Source organism: Mustela nivalis, assembly GCF_964662115.1.
Source record: "Mustela nivalis genome assembly, chromosome: 1".
Taxonomy (NCBI): Eukaryota; Metazoa; Chordata; class Mammalia; order Carnivora; family Mustelidae; genus Mustela; species Mustela nivalis.
The window spans coordinates 71,690,514-71,707,575 of record NC_139020.1 but is presented as its reverse complement, the minus strand read 5'-3'; the positions used below and the strand labels follow the sequence as shown (position 1 = coordinate 71,707,575).

Here is a 17,062-nt window from a genome sequence, read left to right as displayed (position 1 = left end):
AATTGAGCAGATGCTGTTTAAAGGTACAAACATGGAACTGGTAGTTAAGTAAGCCTGGAGAGCTCATGCACAGTGGTGCATTAGAGTCAACAATACTGTAGCATCATCTTCAAAGTTACTGAGAGATTAGATCTTAATGGTCCCCATCACAAAGGAGAAATAATTATGGGATGTAATGGGGAATGTTACCTTAAAGCTTTGGTAGTAATTATATGCAATCCATAAATGTACTAGATCAACACTTTGTACATTTCAAGCTTATACAGTGTTATACGTTAATGACATTTCCATTAAGAAATGCATGGAATAAAGATGATCATATGAGAAAAAATCTATTTCAATTCTTTTTCCCTCATTCTTTCGAGATGTCTTGGTGGCAGGGTCACTTAAGGCTGTCCGTGTAACCGAGTAGGTAGAATGCACATCTCCACGTGCCTGGGCAAAATTTCAGATCCCTTCTAGATTCAGCCTTGTCATCGAAATGAAGAACTCATACAGCAAATGGACAGAATATTGTTGCTTACTAATTCCACAAATTCCTCAAAGCTGTTCTCTTGATAAATATTTGACAGCAATCAAAGAGAAAGCCCCAAAAGAATAGACAAATTCTTAAGAAAGAATGTGAAAAGAATCTTTACCCTGGGAGCTCACATTCTACTCCGTGGTGTCTCACTTTCACTTACTGAAAGAACTGCTTGTGTCTAGTCACATGTTTGTTTAATGAAGTGTCTGGCTTAAAATGAGTTAATGAACTTTTGTGGAGCAAAATAAGCAATACTGCTTTTTATGTGAATAGCAAGCTGATTATTCCTTCATCTCTACTTAACTGTAATATAGTCTGAAAGGTTTATGTCACTAACATATTAGAGGTGATTTTTTTTAAAGATTTTATTTATTTATTTGACAAACAGAGATCACAGGTAGGCAGAGAGGCAGGCAGAGAAAGGAAGGGAAGCAGGCTCCCCATTGAGCAGAGAGCCCGATGTGGGCTCGATCCCAGGACTCTGGGATCATGACCTGAGCCGAAGGCAGAGGCTTTAACCCCCTGAGCCACCCAGGCGCCCCTTAGAGGTGATTTTGACTGAATATTAAAATGCTTATCATACATTTTTTCAGAATTTTTAGGCCAGTTGTTTTTTTTTTTTTTAAAGAAAATTTTTGAAAGCAGATCACATCAAATTTTTCTGTTTGAAAGAAAAGAAGGCATCTGAAGTCTCCCCACCGGGCCTCACTCGAGCCCCCAAATCCTACCCTGCCCTTCACACCTCAGAAATCCCAGAGGCCTGTTCTTGGGACATGAGGATTTCCCATATTGAAATACACTGATCTAGGTAGTCCATTACCTTCTCACATTCCTCTCTTCTCCTAGATTCCAGTATGTTATGCCTCGAAATTGCCTGCAGCTGAACAGCAATCATAGAAGACTGGAACCAAATTCTATACAAAACACACACAGCAGTTTTAAAATAAAGGAAAAATTACAAACTGAAAAATCAGTTTGTTGTGATTAACTAAATTAAATTAAATTATATATTTAATTCTGTCCCACAGCATCTAATGCAAAAGATGTTAAAAGCATATGAATTTCCTTCCTTCCCTTTTTCTTCCCTCAAGTATTCCCTCTTTCATCAAGCGATGCCCCCAATTTTTTTTAAGATTTTATTTATTTATTTGACAGAGAGAAAGCAGGGGAATAGCAGAAGGAGCTGCAGAGGGAGAGAGAGAAGCCAAGTCCCTGCTGAATGGAAGCCAGCCCATGTGGGGCTCGATCCCAGGACCCTGGGGTCATGACCTGAACTGAAGGCAGACACCTAACCAACTGAGCCACTCAGGCACCCCTCAAAGACCATTTTCTACAGAAAATTTATACCCCTGGTTGAGGAAATGCAACAAAATGATTCTTACTGTAGAAACAATACCATAAAGATTTCTTCTTTAAAAAAACAGAACTGGGGGCAGGACACCCTGGGTGGCTCCCTGTTCACTGGGGAGTCTGCCTCTCCCTCTCCTACTGCCTGCCACTCTGCCTACTTGTGCTCTCTATCTCTCTGCCATATAAATAAATAAAATCTTTAAATCTTTAAAAAAAAAAAAAGAAGAAGAAGAAGAAGAAGAAGAAGAAGAAGAAAAAGAAAGAAAGAAAGAAAGAAAGAAAGAAAGAAAGAAAGAAAGAAAGAAAGAGGAAGGAAGGAAGGAAGGAAGGAAGGAAGGAAGGAAGGAAGGAAGGAAGGAAGGAAGGAAGGAAGGAAATGGTCTTTGAAAGAATTTTCAGATGGTGGGGTTGGGGACCTACAGCATATTGATGAGACAGCTCCACTTTCTGGATTCCATCTGTGACCCTCGTGATGCCATGAAATGTGAATTCAGAGTAGCTCCTTTTTCTTGATCATTGTGACACTGTAAATGAAAGACACCATGCATGGAGTCTAGTCAGGTTCCTCATTCTGAATTTTTACTCAAACATAAGGCAGGAACCCATCACCTTGCTGGTGGCTCAGTACACAATGTTGCCATGAGTAAGAAAAGACTACTCACATTGTAGACATGGCAGATTTGTATATTCATTATAACAATTTGTGTGGCAGATGAGAATAAAATCCCAGTTTTTTTTTTTTTTAAGATTTTATTTATTTATTTGACAGACAGAGATCACAGGTAAGCAGAGAGACAGTCAGAGAGAGGAGGAAGCAGGCTCCCTGCTGAGCAGAGAACCCGATGTGGGGCTCGATCCCAGGATCCTGGGATCATGACCTGAGCCGAAGGCAGAGGCTTTAACCCACTGAGCCACCCAGGTGCCCCTAAAATCCCAATTCTAACAAAATCACAAAATCTCTAAAGATGGGAGTTACATGACAGATATCTTCCTTTTTCCCCTAAAAATCCATTCTCTGACCATCTCCACTTATACGTATTCTGTTTTCTGCCCAGAGAAAAGAATTTACTTATTCTACAAAACAGAGCTTTCATGTCTTCTGGCTTCTTGTCACTGGCCAGTGAAGAGGCGGGAGATGAGAAGGTCCAGGGAAGGTACGGTCAGAACAGCTATCTGCTTATCTCATCCCTCTCCCCGCAACCAACCCAAGGGACTGTCTCCTTCTATCCCTACTATATGACACACACTGGTCCTTGGGGGCCGACTGGTAAACTGAAGTGTGGTCATCTTGGGTCCCTGAAGCCACAAATTTAAAAATAATGTTTTTGTAAATAAAATTCCTGATCTGATTCTATTTTGAAGGTGGCATCTGTTTGTTATTGGTACTCAGACTCCCAGGGGTCCCACCTTCAATCACATAGAGGCAGTGCACGTGCTAGCCCTTCCACGTGTTCATGCTCCAAATCCAGGGCCTTAGTTCCACTGATTACATGAGTCCATACTTTCTCCCTCATAGAAGAAATGGAAACAAAGGGACAATCTGGGATGAAGTTTTATGAGGAATAGGACTCTCCTAGAAAACCTAGCACACATGCTTATGTTTGTATTCAATTTAGAAAGAAATAAAAATTCTTAGACATTCCTTTTTATGTGAAAAATACCACTCAAAACTACAGAACAAAAATCTTGATTTGATCCTTATTTATAATGGTTAGCATATAAAACATAAACATCAAACCATAAAAACATTTAAAATAATGGATTTTATAATCTAACCTCCAATCCTGGTCCCCTTTTCTTTTTAACTATTTAATTTTTCTCCCTTTGGATGCATATCAGAAGATATTTTTAAACTATTTAAAATATTCAAATATTTAAATATTATAAATATCTGAAAATATTTATAAAATTATTCTGAAGTATGTTTATTCAGTTTCCTGAATTACCCATTTAAACAGTAGCAATTGACTCCTAACAATATCAAATTAGCTCTTTAATCAAATCACACTTTCTAGGCGCCTGGGTGGCTCAGTGGGTTAAAGCCTCTGCCTTCAGCTCAAGGTCATGATCTCAGGGTCCTGAGATCCGAGGCCTGCATCAGGCTCTCTGCTCAGCAGGGAGCCTGCTTCCCCCCCCCCAACGCCCCACCCCACCCCACCCCACCTGCCTCTCTGCCTACTTGTGATCTCTGCCAAATTAAAAAAAAAAAGATTATATTAATCAAATCACACTTTCTTTCACCACACATTAAATACATAAAGATACAATTGCTTTTATGTTCCCAAGATATCTATAATTTACCTTTTGTTATTTATCCATAACCATGTCCTCTGTGTTTTATCTGTAGGATTATACAAACTGAAGACCAAAAATACTGTTTATAATAACAAGGCTTATAATACTGCAGAGCCAAGCTGTATGTGGGGAAAAAGTACCTTAAGCTACTAAATACATGCCACTAAAGAGAAAATATTCTCAGCAGCAAGGTCAAATTAATTCTCCTCAGACATTCAATCAATTGCTTAAAATATTGCCACCTGACCGTGCTTGTTCCTCCATCATGAACCATACATTCAGCTATATATAATTTAAAATAAGTGAGAGTTAAAAATGAACCCTAAATGATACACAAATACAGCATTATTTATGTTAAACTTCCAATGAATTTATTAATCTTAGGAAAAACTGATAATGAGAGAAATCATGGTTTCAGGAAGGTTACCATGGTAACAGTTTGGCTTGGTTTCCATGGTAACAAAGAGTACAGCTGAGAGGCTCAAAGAATCACAATTTCCTTTGATTGGTAGATTCTCAAAAATGATGATTTGGAAAGTGACAGGGGATTAAAAAAGAAAAAGATTTCCCTCATGAAGAACAAGACATTAAGTGTAATAATAGCACATTGATGGTCAGACACAAGACAGGCCTTTGAAATTTAATGAAACATCCCTTTGCTCCTTCATAAAAAAAACCTGGACAGAATCTCTCAATTTATAACAGCACTAAACTGTGAATCAAAATCACTGCTCCTAATTAACTGGCCAAAATATGTTAAATTGTTTATAAAGAACTTTAAAAAAATAGCATTAAAAAATACTAGTTGACTTAAATCATAAATGACCCAAAAGACTGAAATAAGTATTTTTGACACCTCTGCATTATGTTGTGGGATTTAGCAGGAAAAAAAAGTATAATAGAAATATAGTTATAAGGGCAGTAAGAATTTCAGAGTCAGAGAATATCTCTGTAACTAGTTGTAACTCAGTCATAACATTTTTTTTCAACTTGCTTTTCTTCTTGACAAGTAAATATTAGTACTTACTATCAAAAATTACACAGAAATTGAAAGCTACCAAGGTTACTGGTTAGGAAACTATGGTTTTAAGATCTCTTTCTGTGCCTTGAATCCCATGATTTTAAAATATTTTCTTCCAATTTGAAGGGCATATTGAAGTGTTGCTTAGGCAGGGTTAGAAAAAATGTAAACAAAAGGTTTATATAGCCCCTCCCTACCACATCAGAGTCTCATAAGAAATAAGAAAAATATCTAAGACTATTCATTTAGATTTCCCCAGCGAGAAGGATGTTTGTAAGAAAAATAAAATGAATTCTATTTCCCAGAATTGTGTCCAGCCAGGAGGCAAAGCAGTCAAAGACAAGGAATTAAAAAGCAAGGCAGATTGTCTGGGAAAAGGGAATGAAGCTTAGTGAAATGGCTACACCAAAGGCCATGGGTCTACACACCTTAACTGCAGTCTCTTGTTCACCTTTACCATGCAGTGTCCCAATCCCTTAAACTCTAATGGCCACAGGCAGTACACTAATCATTCTGGAAATTGTGTGGGCAAAAGCAAGTTTCCAGCTGTATTTCTGTCTCAGTGGTTGGGAAGTATATGGCAATGGCTGCTGGAGGAAGTGACAAGAGAACTAACCTGCCTAATCATCTCAGAAGCAAAGGAGGGCTGTAGGATCCCACTTTACTTGGTATGGAAGGTTTTCCACCACAGAACAGAAACGGGATACATAGCAACTTAGAACACTGAAACTTGATACAAAATATTTCACAAAAATGGAAAAAGGGGCCCAGAGACCAAAGCCTCTGAATAAGATATCACAGAGTCCAGGCTGAATTCTCCTCTTGACTTTCATGATCAGATGCTACATAAAAGTAACAGATTGCAAAATAGTGAGAGTTGAACTGAAGCTCTGTGAATTCCATATCAGGTTGGAAAGGAAAATCATCGAGGATTTATCCACACTGCATCAAAGGAATCAGAAGGTCATGACAGAGATGGATGAAAGAAAGAAGCATGTTAGCACTGCAAAAGGCTATTGAAAGGGTGGAAAAAAAAAAAAGGAATAAAGTGGGGAAGAGAGAGAGAGATGAAAGAAAGGGAGAAAGGAAAGACACTGGTGGAAGCAGAGAGAGGAAGAAACAGTTGTGTAAGTAAAATGAAATTTTTAAAAAAACAACTTTTAAAGAAAAAGTCACCTAAGAAAGAAAAATATCTAACTGCTTTTGCCAAAGAAGAATTTAAAGAAAACACAGATCCAAGATATCAATATACTAAGTTTACCGTGGTAAAACAGCTTAATAATAGGAAAATGGAGAGCTAAAAGACCAAATTGAGGGAGCAGAAACAGCATTACAGAACACAGAAATCATCTGAAACTAACAGGTAACTCAGGTAACTAGATTAAAAGAAGTTATATAGAAAAATTAATAATAGGAATGATAATAGATTCTTGAGACAATAATGTGAACACAGAGAAAACAAAGTGCTTAAAACAATTAAAAGGAGGTAATAAAACAGAGCAAGTGATAATGAAGAAACCTAGGAGAATACTTGTGTCTGAAGTGGAGACCAACAACTAATGGAACAGAAAAAAATGTTCTTAAAAGAAATTTTCCTTACATAAAAGAGTATAGGAATGCAAGGATCAAAGGATTACATGCTTTCCTACAGCACTGCGACAAAACAAACAGCCATCTAACACGTAATAGTCAACTTTGTGAAGTGTGAGGCTAAAGAAAGAATTCTTCAGTCATGTAGGCAAGGAAAGCAAGGGATTTACAAAGCAGGAAATGCCTATTGTCTTAGGACAACCACATAAATATTAAAAAAAAAAAAATAGAAGCAGAATCTACAAAGTTCTAAGGGGAGATGAAACATAACTCATGAGTGTTATACCCAGCCAATCTGTCAAGCAAGTGTAAAGACAACAGAAAGAAATTTTCAAATATGCATGAATTCATAAAACACAATCCCAGGAGCCCTTTATAAAAACACAACATGAAGACACATATAGCCACCAATCATGATACAGTGAAGCTATAGTAAAGGGCTAAGCACTGAACGTTTTATATATAGAACTAAGACCAAATGTTATTAAGCTACATAGTTATGAAAAATAACTTTATACTTTATTATATACACATGACCAATATGTAAAGTTAGGCTTTAAAGAATAGAAATAGAGTCTATAATTTTCAAGCCAAGAAAGGAAAAGAAACTGCTGGACTTCTGGGGGATGGCGGTTGTGTAAGAATATTATATATGGTGATTAGTAAAGACTTTGTCTAAAAGTGATATTTAGGCAAAAACGTAAATGAGAAGAGGGCGTTAACCTGCAAATATCTTGCAAAAGAATATCCCAATTAGAAGGAATGTTTTGAGCAAAATTAAAGGAAAAGAATCCCAGATATGGTCTAGAAATAACAAAATAAATAGAGTGAATAGACTAAATAGATTAAAATGAATAGATTAAAATAGACTAAACTAGAGTGAATAAAGGGAAGAGGATCAGATATGACAGATGGTACAGGGTCTTTCTAGACCATTCCAAGGTTTGAGGAAAGGAGTGATCTGATCCTATGTTTTCAAAGGGTCATTCTTGCTGTTGCATTGAGAATTAACTACTGGGGACCAGGGTAGAAACAGGGTCCATTTATGAGACTACCATAATAATCCAGTCCTATGATTATCATGGCTGGACTAAGACGGAAGTATGTTGGTAAGAACTGGTTGGATTCTTGATAGATTTTGAAGAAAGGGTCAAAGAACTCCCTGTATGAAACAGAATGTATAAGTAAAGAGAGGAATCAAGAATGACCCACAAGATTTGGCCTAACTAGAGAGGTAAAGATTATCATAGACTAGATGGGTAAAGCAGATCAGGAGTTCAGTTTGAATCTGAGTCTGAGATGTTGTTTTACAAGTACGCAGTTCAGAAGCATAGCCTGAGCTAGAAATATATTTTGGAGTAATCACATGTATAAAAGATATGGGGGAAAATGATTAAGGATTTAGGTTTGGAGTACTCCAAAAAAGACATTTGAAACAGGAGGTATCACCAGCAAAACAGACCTGAGTAGTGATCACTAAAAAAAAAAAAAAAAAAAAAAAAAAAAAGGCTAAAAAACCTCTTAAGGAAAGTGTATAAAGGAGGAGGGTATGATCAACTCTGTCAAGCACTGCCAGTAGGTCAAGCAAAAGGAGAAAAGGAAAACCAGAAATTAATGACTGGGTTTAAGAATATAGGAATTACCTTCAACCTTAACAAAAGTAGTTAATTGTGGAATGGTTAAAGCCAAAGCCTGAGTGGAGTGGTTTGGGAGGACACAGAAGGTCAGACATCACAGGCTGCAAATACAGAAATTCTTTTTGAGGAGTTTTGCTATGAAAAGAAGCAGAGAAATGAGCTATGGCTGGTAGAGGAGTGGGTCAAGTAAAGAAAAATTTAATATGGAAGTCATTATGGCAGTTTGTACAGTAATGTGAAGAACAAAAACTTGATATGAGAGAGAAAGGAGGAAAATACTAGTTAAGGGTCCTTGAGTTTGCAAGAGAGGCTGAGATGCAGTACACACTTGCAGGGAGCAACGTGGATAAATTATGTATGGCCACATGGAGGAAGACAGACTCTGTGCACAGGTGTTGTTGGCAGGTGACTACCTATGGTAGTGGGAATTTCTTTTAATTATCTTTTTAAAAAATTTATTTATTTATTTGACACACACAGAGAAATCACAAGTAGAGGCAGGCAGTAGATCAGGAAGTAGATCACAGAGAGGCAGGCAGAGTGAGAAGGGGAAGAAAGTTCCTCGCAGAGCAGAGAGCCCGATGTGGAGCTCAATCCCAGAGCCCTAAGATCATGACCTGAGCTGAAGGCAGAGTCTTAACCCACTGAGCCAACAACGTGCCCGTGAAGTCATCTTCTGATTGCTCCCATTTTCTCAGTTAACTTGGCTGCACAATTAGAAGCTGAGAACAAGATAGGAAAAAAGGCACTGATGCTTCTTTGAGAGAAGGTATGAAATAGTCATCCAAGAGGGTCAAGGAAATAACAATCTGGCAACATTGAGAGCCACTTGATTTTGAGATCATAAATATAAAAAAAAGTGAAACTAAGAATCATTTTTTGGTGTCCTTTGTATGTGTTTAGGTTCAGGCCTAGAGTAGAAGAGTTGGACTGAGCCAGGATTTTTTTTTTTTTTTTTTTTGGCCAAGTGGGTATTATGAAATAAGAAATGTGTATATTCAGGGATGTAATTATAACAGTTCTCCATGGAATTCAGGCTGGATGAACAAGAGAATGAAGACATCAAAGGGAAGCAATGATGGGTAGGATTGAAGGCGCTGGTGTATCAAAAGTTTGTTTCCGTGAAAGTACCGGAGAGAATGAGCCAGAAATAGAGGACAGGATACATGAATTTGACATTATGGAAGGACTGCACTTACTAGTTATAAAAATAACTAAGATAGGGCACCTGGGTGGCTCAGTTGGTTGAGCGGCTGCCTTCGGCTCAGGTCATGATCCCGGACTTCCAGGATCGAGTCCCACATCCGGCTCCCTGCTCCTTGGGGAGTCGGCTTCTCCCTCTGACCTCCTCCTTTCTCAAGCTCTCTCTCACTCATTCTCTCTCAAATGAATAAATAAATAAAATCTTTAAAAAAAAATAGCTAAGATATACCTGTAAAAGATACATCTTCTTTTAAGGTAGACTGAGGTAGAATAGGAAACAAGATCACTGGAGGAAGGTAAAAAGGCATTAAATTTGGGGGATCATTTATGTGTGTATTCTATTTTTCAAGATATAAGATAGAAATAGCGTTGGAAAATGTGACAGAGAGCCAAGGTCCAAAATCATTGAGAAAAGAAAAGCAGTATCAGTAAATCCCCAACAACTGAATAAACTTTGTTCTGTTCTTTCTTTCTTTTCTTTTTTTTTAATTAAACACTTTGCCACTACTTATGCCAGTTAATGTGTGTATACCTAAAAAATTACTTCTAACAGCTATATGCTATTCCACAGCAGGTATCTATCATGTTTTGCTTATACATTGTCCCAGTTATGGACACCTGAGTTGCCTTCAACTGTTCACTGTCATGAGTGTCCCTTTATGGACCTGTGGAAGAATTTCACTGAAGTATGTACTTTAGTATATAATCAAATACTACCAGCTTCCTCTCTAGAGTGCCAGCACCAGTTTAAACACCACACCAGTTAAAAATTAGCATGTTTCCAGGACCTAAAGATCCTCTTGTAGGTCTCTGCCTATTGACATATTTTTCTTTCCTCCCTAAAGGTAACTACAAATCTGATATTTGCTGTATTTTTTTTAAAGTAAAGTTTTAGTACCTCTGTGTGCCTTTGGTTTAACCTCTTTCAAATTTTATAGAAATGGAATCACCCTACATAAGTTTTTTTGTGTGTGTGACTTTCTTCTTGCATTCAATGTCATGATCGAAAGAAATACACATATTACATCCAAATAGCTGCACTTTATTCACTTTATGTGTAATATTTCATTATATAAGTGTGCAATTATTTATCAATTTTTTTGAGTGAACATTGCCATTGTGTTAAAGGGGGTCACCAACAGGCTATAATCTCTGGGTGACCCTCAAGCTAGTCCCTGACAGAAGTTCCCTCCCCAGTCCTTGGAATGTGCCTCCTGCTTACCCTCCCCACAAGACCCTGCCCCAGCAACACAGTCTTGAGAGAGGAAGGTATTGAGACCATCTGGATGGTATAGGTGACTAGACCCAGTTAAGACCTCTATATACACCTAAGAATCTGGCAGGAAGGTGCAGGGATCTACTTGTCCTGCAGTAGCCCAAGACAAGCCTTGCAAGTAAATTCCATTGCTTATTCAAACTACCACCTACCAATCAGGAGTGGTCTGCCTCTTTCTTTGGTCTCTCCTTGCTCTCTGTGGTAGGACACCAGTTTACCAACCAACGTTTTTTTCCAATTTGGGGTTATAATGATGGATGCTTCTATGAGCATTCTTACATATATCTCATGCTGTAGATGAGCAAGCGTTTCTTCGGGGTTATATACCCCTATATACCTATATACCTAGAAATGGAATCGCTAGGGCATTGAATATGTGTCTCTTCAAACATATTAAATAATGTCAAACTGTTTCCAACGTATGGTAGCAAAACACATACTCATAAAAGAGTTAACATTGCTCCGTGTCTGGCATCACTTGGTAGTGTCAGTTCTTCTAATTTTTGCCATTCTAAGCAGTATATAATGATATCACATTCTATTTTTCTCTGTTTACTATTGAAGCTGAGCACAGTACAGGTCTGTTTGTATAAGATTTCATAGGGATAGATAAAGGTATTCTCATATTATAAGCATATTTTTTTGACCTGAAAATACGCACACAAGAGTTCACACTAATTATCTGGGGGGAACAAACTGGTGTGGGAAAGAAGATAACCTTTACTTTATAATTTCCAGTGTAACCTGAATTTGTTTTCCATATCAATGTGCTACTTTTATTTTAAAATATATAAATTAAAAAACTGAAGTTCAAAATTATCTTAAAGCTTATATGTATTTAAATAAACAAATAAGATTGATAAACCACCTTTCAGCTGCCACCAGCCAAATCTTTTGCTGGAAAAATACACTAGGAGTCTCATGTCCAATACAGTAATTACTAGCCACATGTGGATACTGAGCCCTTGGAAATTGGAGAATGCCACATGTTGAAATTTTATGTTTGAAATAGCTGGTTAAATAAAATATATTATTTAAATTAACTTCCCCTGCTTGTGAATTTTGATGTAGCTTCTAGAAAAGTTTAAATTACATATGTGGCTCAAAATACATTTCTATTGACAAAATATATTTCTGTTGCAGTAGAATCTACTTAGTGACCTGAGAAAAACATGACTAAGGAGAGTTCAAAAGAAAAAAACAAAATCACACAAAGCATAAATATACTTCACTTAGGCATCACAGAGTTATTTCTAGACATGCCCCAAACACCATAGCTTACTTGTATAAATCTTATTCAAATCACAACTTGAAGTCAGGAGCATGGTCATAATTCTCATCCACTCTTCACAGTTCCTACATTTGCCTGTAGGCAAAATAACGGAAAGAAGATGGTCCAAACAAGAGACAAGGCTCTTGGTGACTTGGATTCCATCATTCCTGCAGTTAACATTCCACGAATGCCCACAACAGGTCAGGCCCTGCATGAGGCACCACCAACAAAAAGAAAGGATGCGAGTTAACAAAAACAGGCCTTCCTTCTCCACCCCCATTCAGCCAAGCAAAATTCTCCATGTCCAATGGAACGCACCCCACTTTGAGCCACCACTTCGCAAAGCATGCATTTAAATGCAGGAACATTCTCTGGATGATTTAGTCTATGCAGAGCAGCAGAGGAAACACTAAGCACGCACTATGGAGCATAAATTAATGGACTTTGCCTATATGGTTCATGGATATTTGTTGTAATCATTATCACAGTTTCTTGGGAACAGTGCTCTTGGGGGGGGGGGGGGATCCAGGCTTGCTGGAGCTTATTTTCACAGCTGGGAATGTGAAGGAGAAGATGTGCTGCAGAACCCAGCGTCTGTGCTCTAGCTGACGCTGAACTGCAGCCGCACTTGCGGTGCATGTTATGGCTGCTGTCAGGGGAGGCAGCTGTATGCAGAGCACTGCTGGGCTGTCAGCTGCAGCGACCGAAGGCTTTGGTGCAGGATTTTGGTGATGGCTGACATGCAGGCAGATGTTGGGAGGACAAAGTGACCACAAGGAGCAAGGTACAAGGTAAGTATATGTAAAATAATGGTAGAAGTCAAGAGATTTTCAAAACGACGAAGTAGCTGTTGGTGGGGAACACTGAGGTCTCTGAAGATTTTTAACATTTTAATTCTCCTCCATCTACTTTGTAGCTTCAATTTCCCTCGCTCTCTCTCCCTCTCTCCCTCTTTCTGTCTCTCTCTGGCTCTGTCTCTTCAAGTTCCTCTCTCTCTCTCAGATACACGCATAAACATACCTCTTGAAGGACATCTAAATAAGTAGTTGTTGATATGCCATATATTTGTACAAGTTTTCTGCTTGTAATTTCAATCTCTTTTCCTAGTAATATACCCTGGAATGAAAGAAGCTGTCAGAATTCCCCCTACTTTAAGACTCTTTAAAGGAAAAAACCATTATGGACTATTAAAAGTTTGCATTATGTATAAGAGATCAGGCAAATGCCTGAAGACAAAGCACAAAATACGCAGGATACTTCACAGAACTCCATTCCGCTTAACTTAGTTCCAACTGAAGAAAATAAATAAGGCTGAAAATTTAGGAAGAACTTTTATACACAAATTAAACTTTTGCTTCTGCCTTGGGCTTTACCATCTACTGATTATAGGGGGCCATCTGTCCCATGGAGTCTGTGCACAGGACTCTAAATGAGGAGTCTTTTCCATGTCATCTTGGTGAACGCGGACCCCTCTAGATCTGCTCCAGAACCAGCTTTATCTTAGTTTCACAGATTCTTCTCTGTATCCAGGATCCTTTTCCTTTTCTTCTAATCCTCTGGATCAATATCTTTTTAAATATGCAGAATGAGCAGGGGTAAGAAATGCACCTTTTATTTATTTATTTTTAAAGATTTATTTGTTTATTTGACAGAGATAGATCACAAGTAGGCAGAGAGGCAGGCAGAGGGAGAGAGAGAGAGAGGGAAGCAGGCTCCCTGCTGAGCTGAGAGCCCGATGCGGGGCTCGATCCAAGGACCCCGAGATCATGACCTGAGCCGAAGGCAGCAGCTTAACCCACTGAGCCACTCAGGCACCCAGAAATCCACCTTTTATTAACAGCTAAGAGGCATGATCCAGTTTACTATCCTTTCATTATTTAAGAAAAAATATCTTACTGGTATTATTTTCCCTTTTTAAAGGAACAGAGGAAAGGAAACTTAGATGTGTATGAAACAAGGAATTGCTCTTTTGAATGATGCATTATTGATTCCAGTTAGTTTCACTTTTCAGAGAGGATAAGTTACACCATTTTATTTTCAAGAGGTTGTAACTTACTCTTTGTTTTAAAAAATAAAAAGAATATTGCAATCCTATATTGTGATACTCCACTGGCATACACAATCCCCCAGTGGAGGCCATATCATTACAGCTGAGTATACTCTATAATGCTATGCACATAGTAAGAAGTTAATACATGTTTATTGGATGAATGAATAAAGCATTGCCTCAAAAGGACAGATTTGAATAAGTTTGTAAAGAAATGCACTTTGATAGAAAATTCACAAAGTAGGGATAAATGGCTACAGAAGTAGGAGGTACACATACCTAGAAAAGAACATTCCCCAAGTTTACATTAATAATGTTATTGTTCTAGCCAGTTATTCATAACATTTGTTATTAATTATTCTTACATGGTATGGTATGATGGGAATAGCTGAAAATACAAATACATGCAACAAAAGTGTTCACATTACTTAGTTAAAATGTAGTTCAGACTTCTAGATGTTGACTTCTTATATATCAGTATTTTCGAGTCCCTAGTTAATTCCCCCCTCTACTACCCACACCAGTGTTAGAAGGACTATGTGGAAATGGGAGCACTTACCAATTACTGTTGGGAATGTAAATTGGTACAAGCTCACTGGAGGTCAATTCTCCAATGATCTTTAGTGATACTTAGTAATTTCTTAGTATTTGCTTAGTACTTGGTAAATTCTGTAATGATTCTTAGTAAAAATTAGAATCTTCATACTCCATAAGCCAGCATTTTCATTTCTTGATATATACCTTCAAAAGACTGCCATATAAGCCCCCATGCTTAAGTGGGTAGAAGAAGAATCAATGAAACAAGATGGAATTGGGAGGGAGACAAACCATAAGTGACTCTTAATCTCACAAAACAAACTGAGGGTTGCTGGGGGAAGGGGGGTTGGGAGAAGGAGGTGGGATTATGGACATTGGGGAGGGTATGTGCTTTGGTGAGTGCTGTGAAGTGTGTAAACCTGGTGATTCACAGACCTGTACCCCTGGGGATAAAAATGTATGTTTATAAAAAATAAAAAATTTGGGGCGCCTGGGTGGCTCAGTGGATTAAGCCGCTGCCTTCGGCTCAGGTCACGATCCCAGTGTCCTGGGATCGAGCCCCGCATCGGGCTCTCTGCTCAGCAGGGAGCCTGCTTCCTCCTCTCTCTCTCTGCCTGCCTCTCTGCCTACTTGTGATCTCTCTCTCTGTCAAATAAAATAAATAAAATCTTTAAAAAAAATAAATAAATAAAAAATAAATAAAAAAATAAAAAAATTAAAAAATTTAAAAAATTTAAAAAAAGACTGCCATACATGTGCATAAAAACCATTGTCTTATATCATGGAAATAATCAAAATTTCCATTAAAAGGACAGTGGCCAAAAATGTAATAATATAAAATGTAATAAAATGTATATCCATAGTATCCATAAAAAGAAATAACATTAATTATAATACATGATATATGATATAATACATGAATTTATATAAATATTACTGAAATTAATTCCAAAACATATTTTATTCACTTGAAATTATGTTTTCTAAAATTCATTATAATAATGAAGTTACATTTGCTTTTAACCAAATGCTAAAAGGGAGTGGTTAAAAGCAAATGTAACTTCATGTATTATAATGAATTTTAGAAAACATAATTTCAAATGAATAAAATACGTTTTGGAATTAATTGCTTTTAACCAAATGTTAAAAGGGAGTGGTTAAAAGAAAATGTAACTTCATGTATTATAATGAATTTTAGAAAACATAATTTCAAATGAATAAAATATGTTTTGGAATTAATTTCAGTAATATTTATATAAATTAATAAAAAAATGATTCCCTCTCATTCCATATGTATGTATATATATATATTTGATTATGTAGGTACATACATATATATGTTTATATGTGTATGTATTTAATTTTTAGGAATACATAATTTCATAGTAAAACAAAAATAACCATGAAATATTCCTAAAGCTAATTATTCTCAGTACTTGGTCCTTGGTCCTGCCCCAGACCTATAGGCTTATATGCTACTCCATTCCTCATCCTTTCCCCAGGAGATGCTGTCTGAAGCATAATCCTGTTTTTGTCATAACGGGGAGCTTACTTCCACTAGATAGATTTAAATAATGTGTAGTCTCTCCCTTTCTACTGAGACAGTATTTTGGTGAGTCTCTTCAGACATGAGAATTTGAGTCAAGTATCTAACTATTAAATAAATAATGGGGAAACTTAAAAGGATGTAATATTGAATAAACAGATCTTTGGGAAGATCTCTGATATGTCCTGCAGAAAGGCCATGGGTAGGGGATAATTGTATATTTTTCCATTTCCTTTTGGCTGGAGCTGAAGTTGGGGGTGGGTATAGAGGCCCTTCTTTTAGAAGGGACAAGGACAGGTGGGGCAGAACATCCTGAGAAAAGGAGAATGTTCAAGCAGCAGAGCTGCAGAACAAAGGCTCAGGAGAGGATTGTGTCCTAAGAAGGGGCAGGCCCATTGACTTACGTTTTCTGATACTCATTTTTAAGTCTCCTTTTTTGTATGAATCCCACTGTGTGGTCTTCAAGCCCCGGGTTATGTCTTTTGGACACGCCCACCTTGTATTGGCTGTATTTCGTGGCATCAAACCAGCAAACCAGAAAGCTGCAGCCTGATAGCAAAGGGAAACTGGTTTTAATGCTGCTTGAAACAGTCCAGGGCTTCAGAGCACACAGAGCAGAGAGGTGGATGTGAGGGTTCTGCGTGCTTCTGCGGAGGCAACAGGTGCCAGGAGATGGGGAGGAGGATTGAGGGCGCCATGCAGCTGGAATTGAAATGACAGCAGCAAAGACTGCAGGAGAGAAGCCGAAGCCAGCCGAAGCCAGT

General features: G+C 37.7%; 1 long non-coding RNA gene across 2 annotated transcripts in view; it reads right to left on the bottom strand.

The window, feature by feature from the left end:
* LOC309854382 overlaps positions 1 to 12,261 on the bottom strand; it is a 62,140-nt gene extending 49,879 nt beyond the window's left edge. For both annotated transcript variants that reach the window (XR_014306192.1, XR_014306193.1), the window contains exons 1-3: positions 12,178 to 12,261; positions 2,294 to 2,397; positions 1,344 to 1,437 (exon numbers count right to left, since the gene is read on the bottom strand). This is a non-coding gene — a long non-coding RNA (uncharacterized lncRNA). The remainder of the gene's footprint in view (positions 1 to 1,343; positions 1,438 to 2,293; positions 2,398 to 12,177) is intronic.
* Positions 12,262 to 17,062: the final 4,801 nt, after the last annotated feature.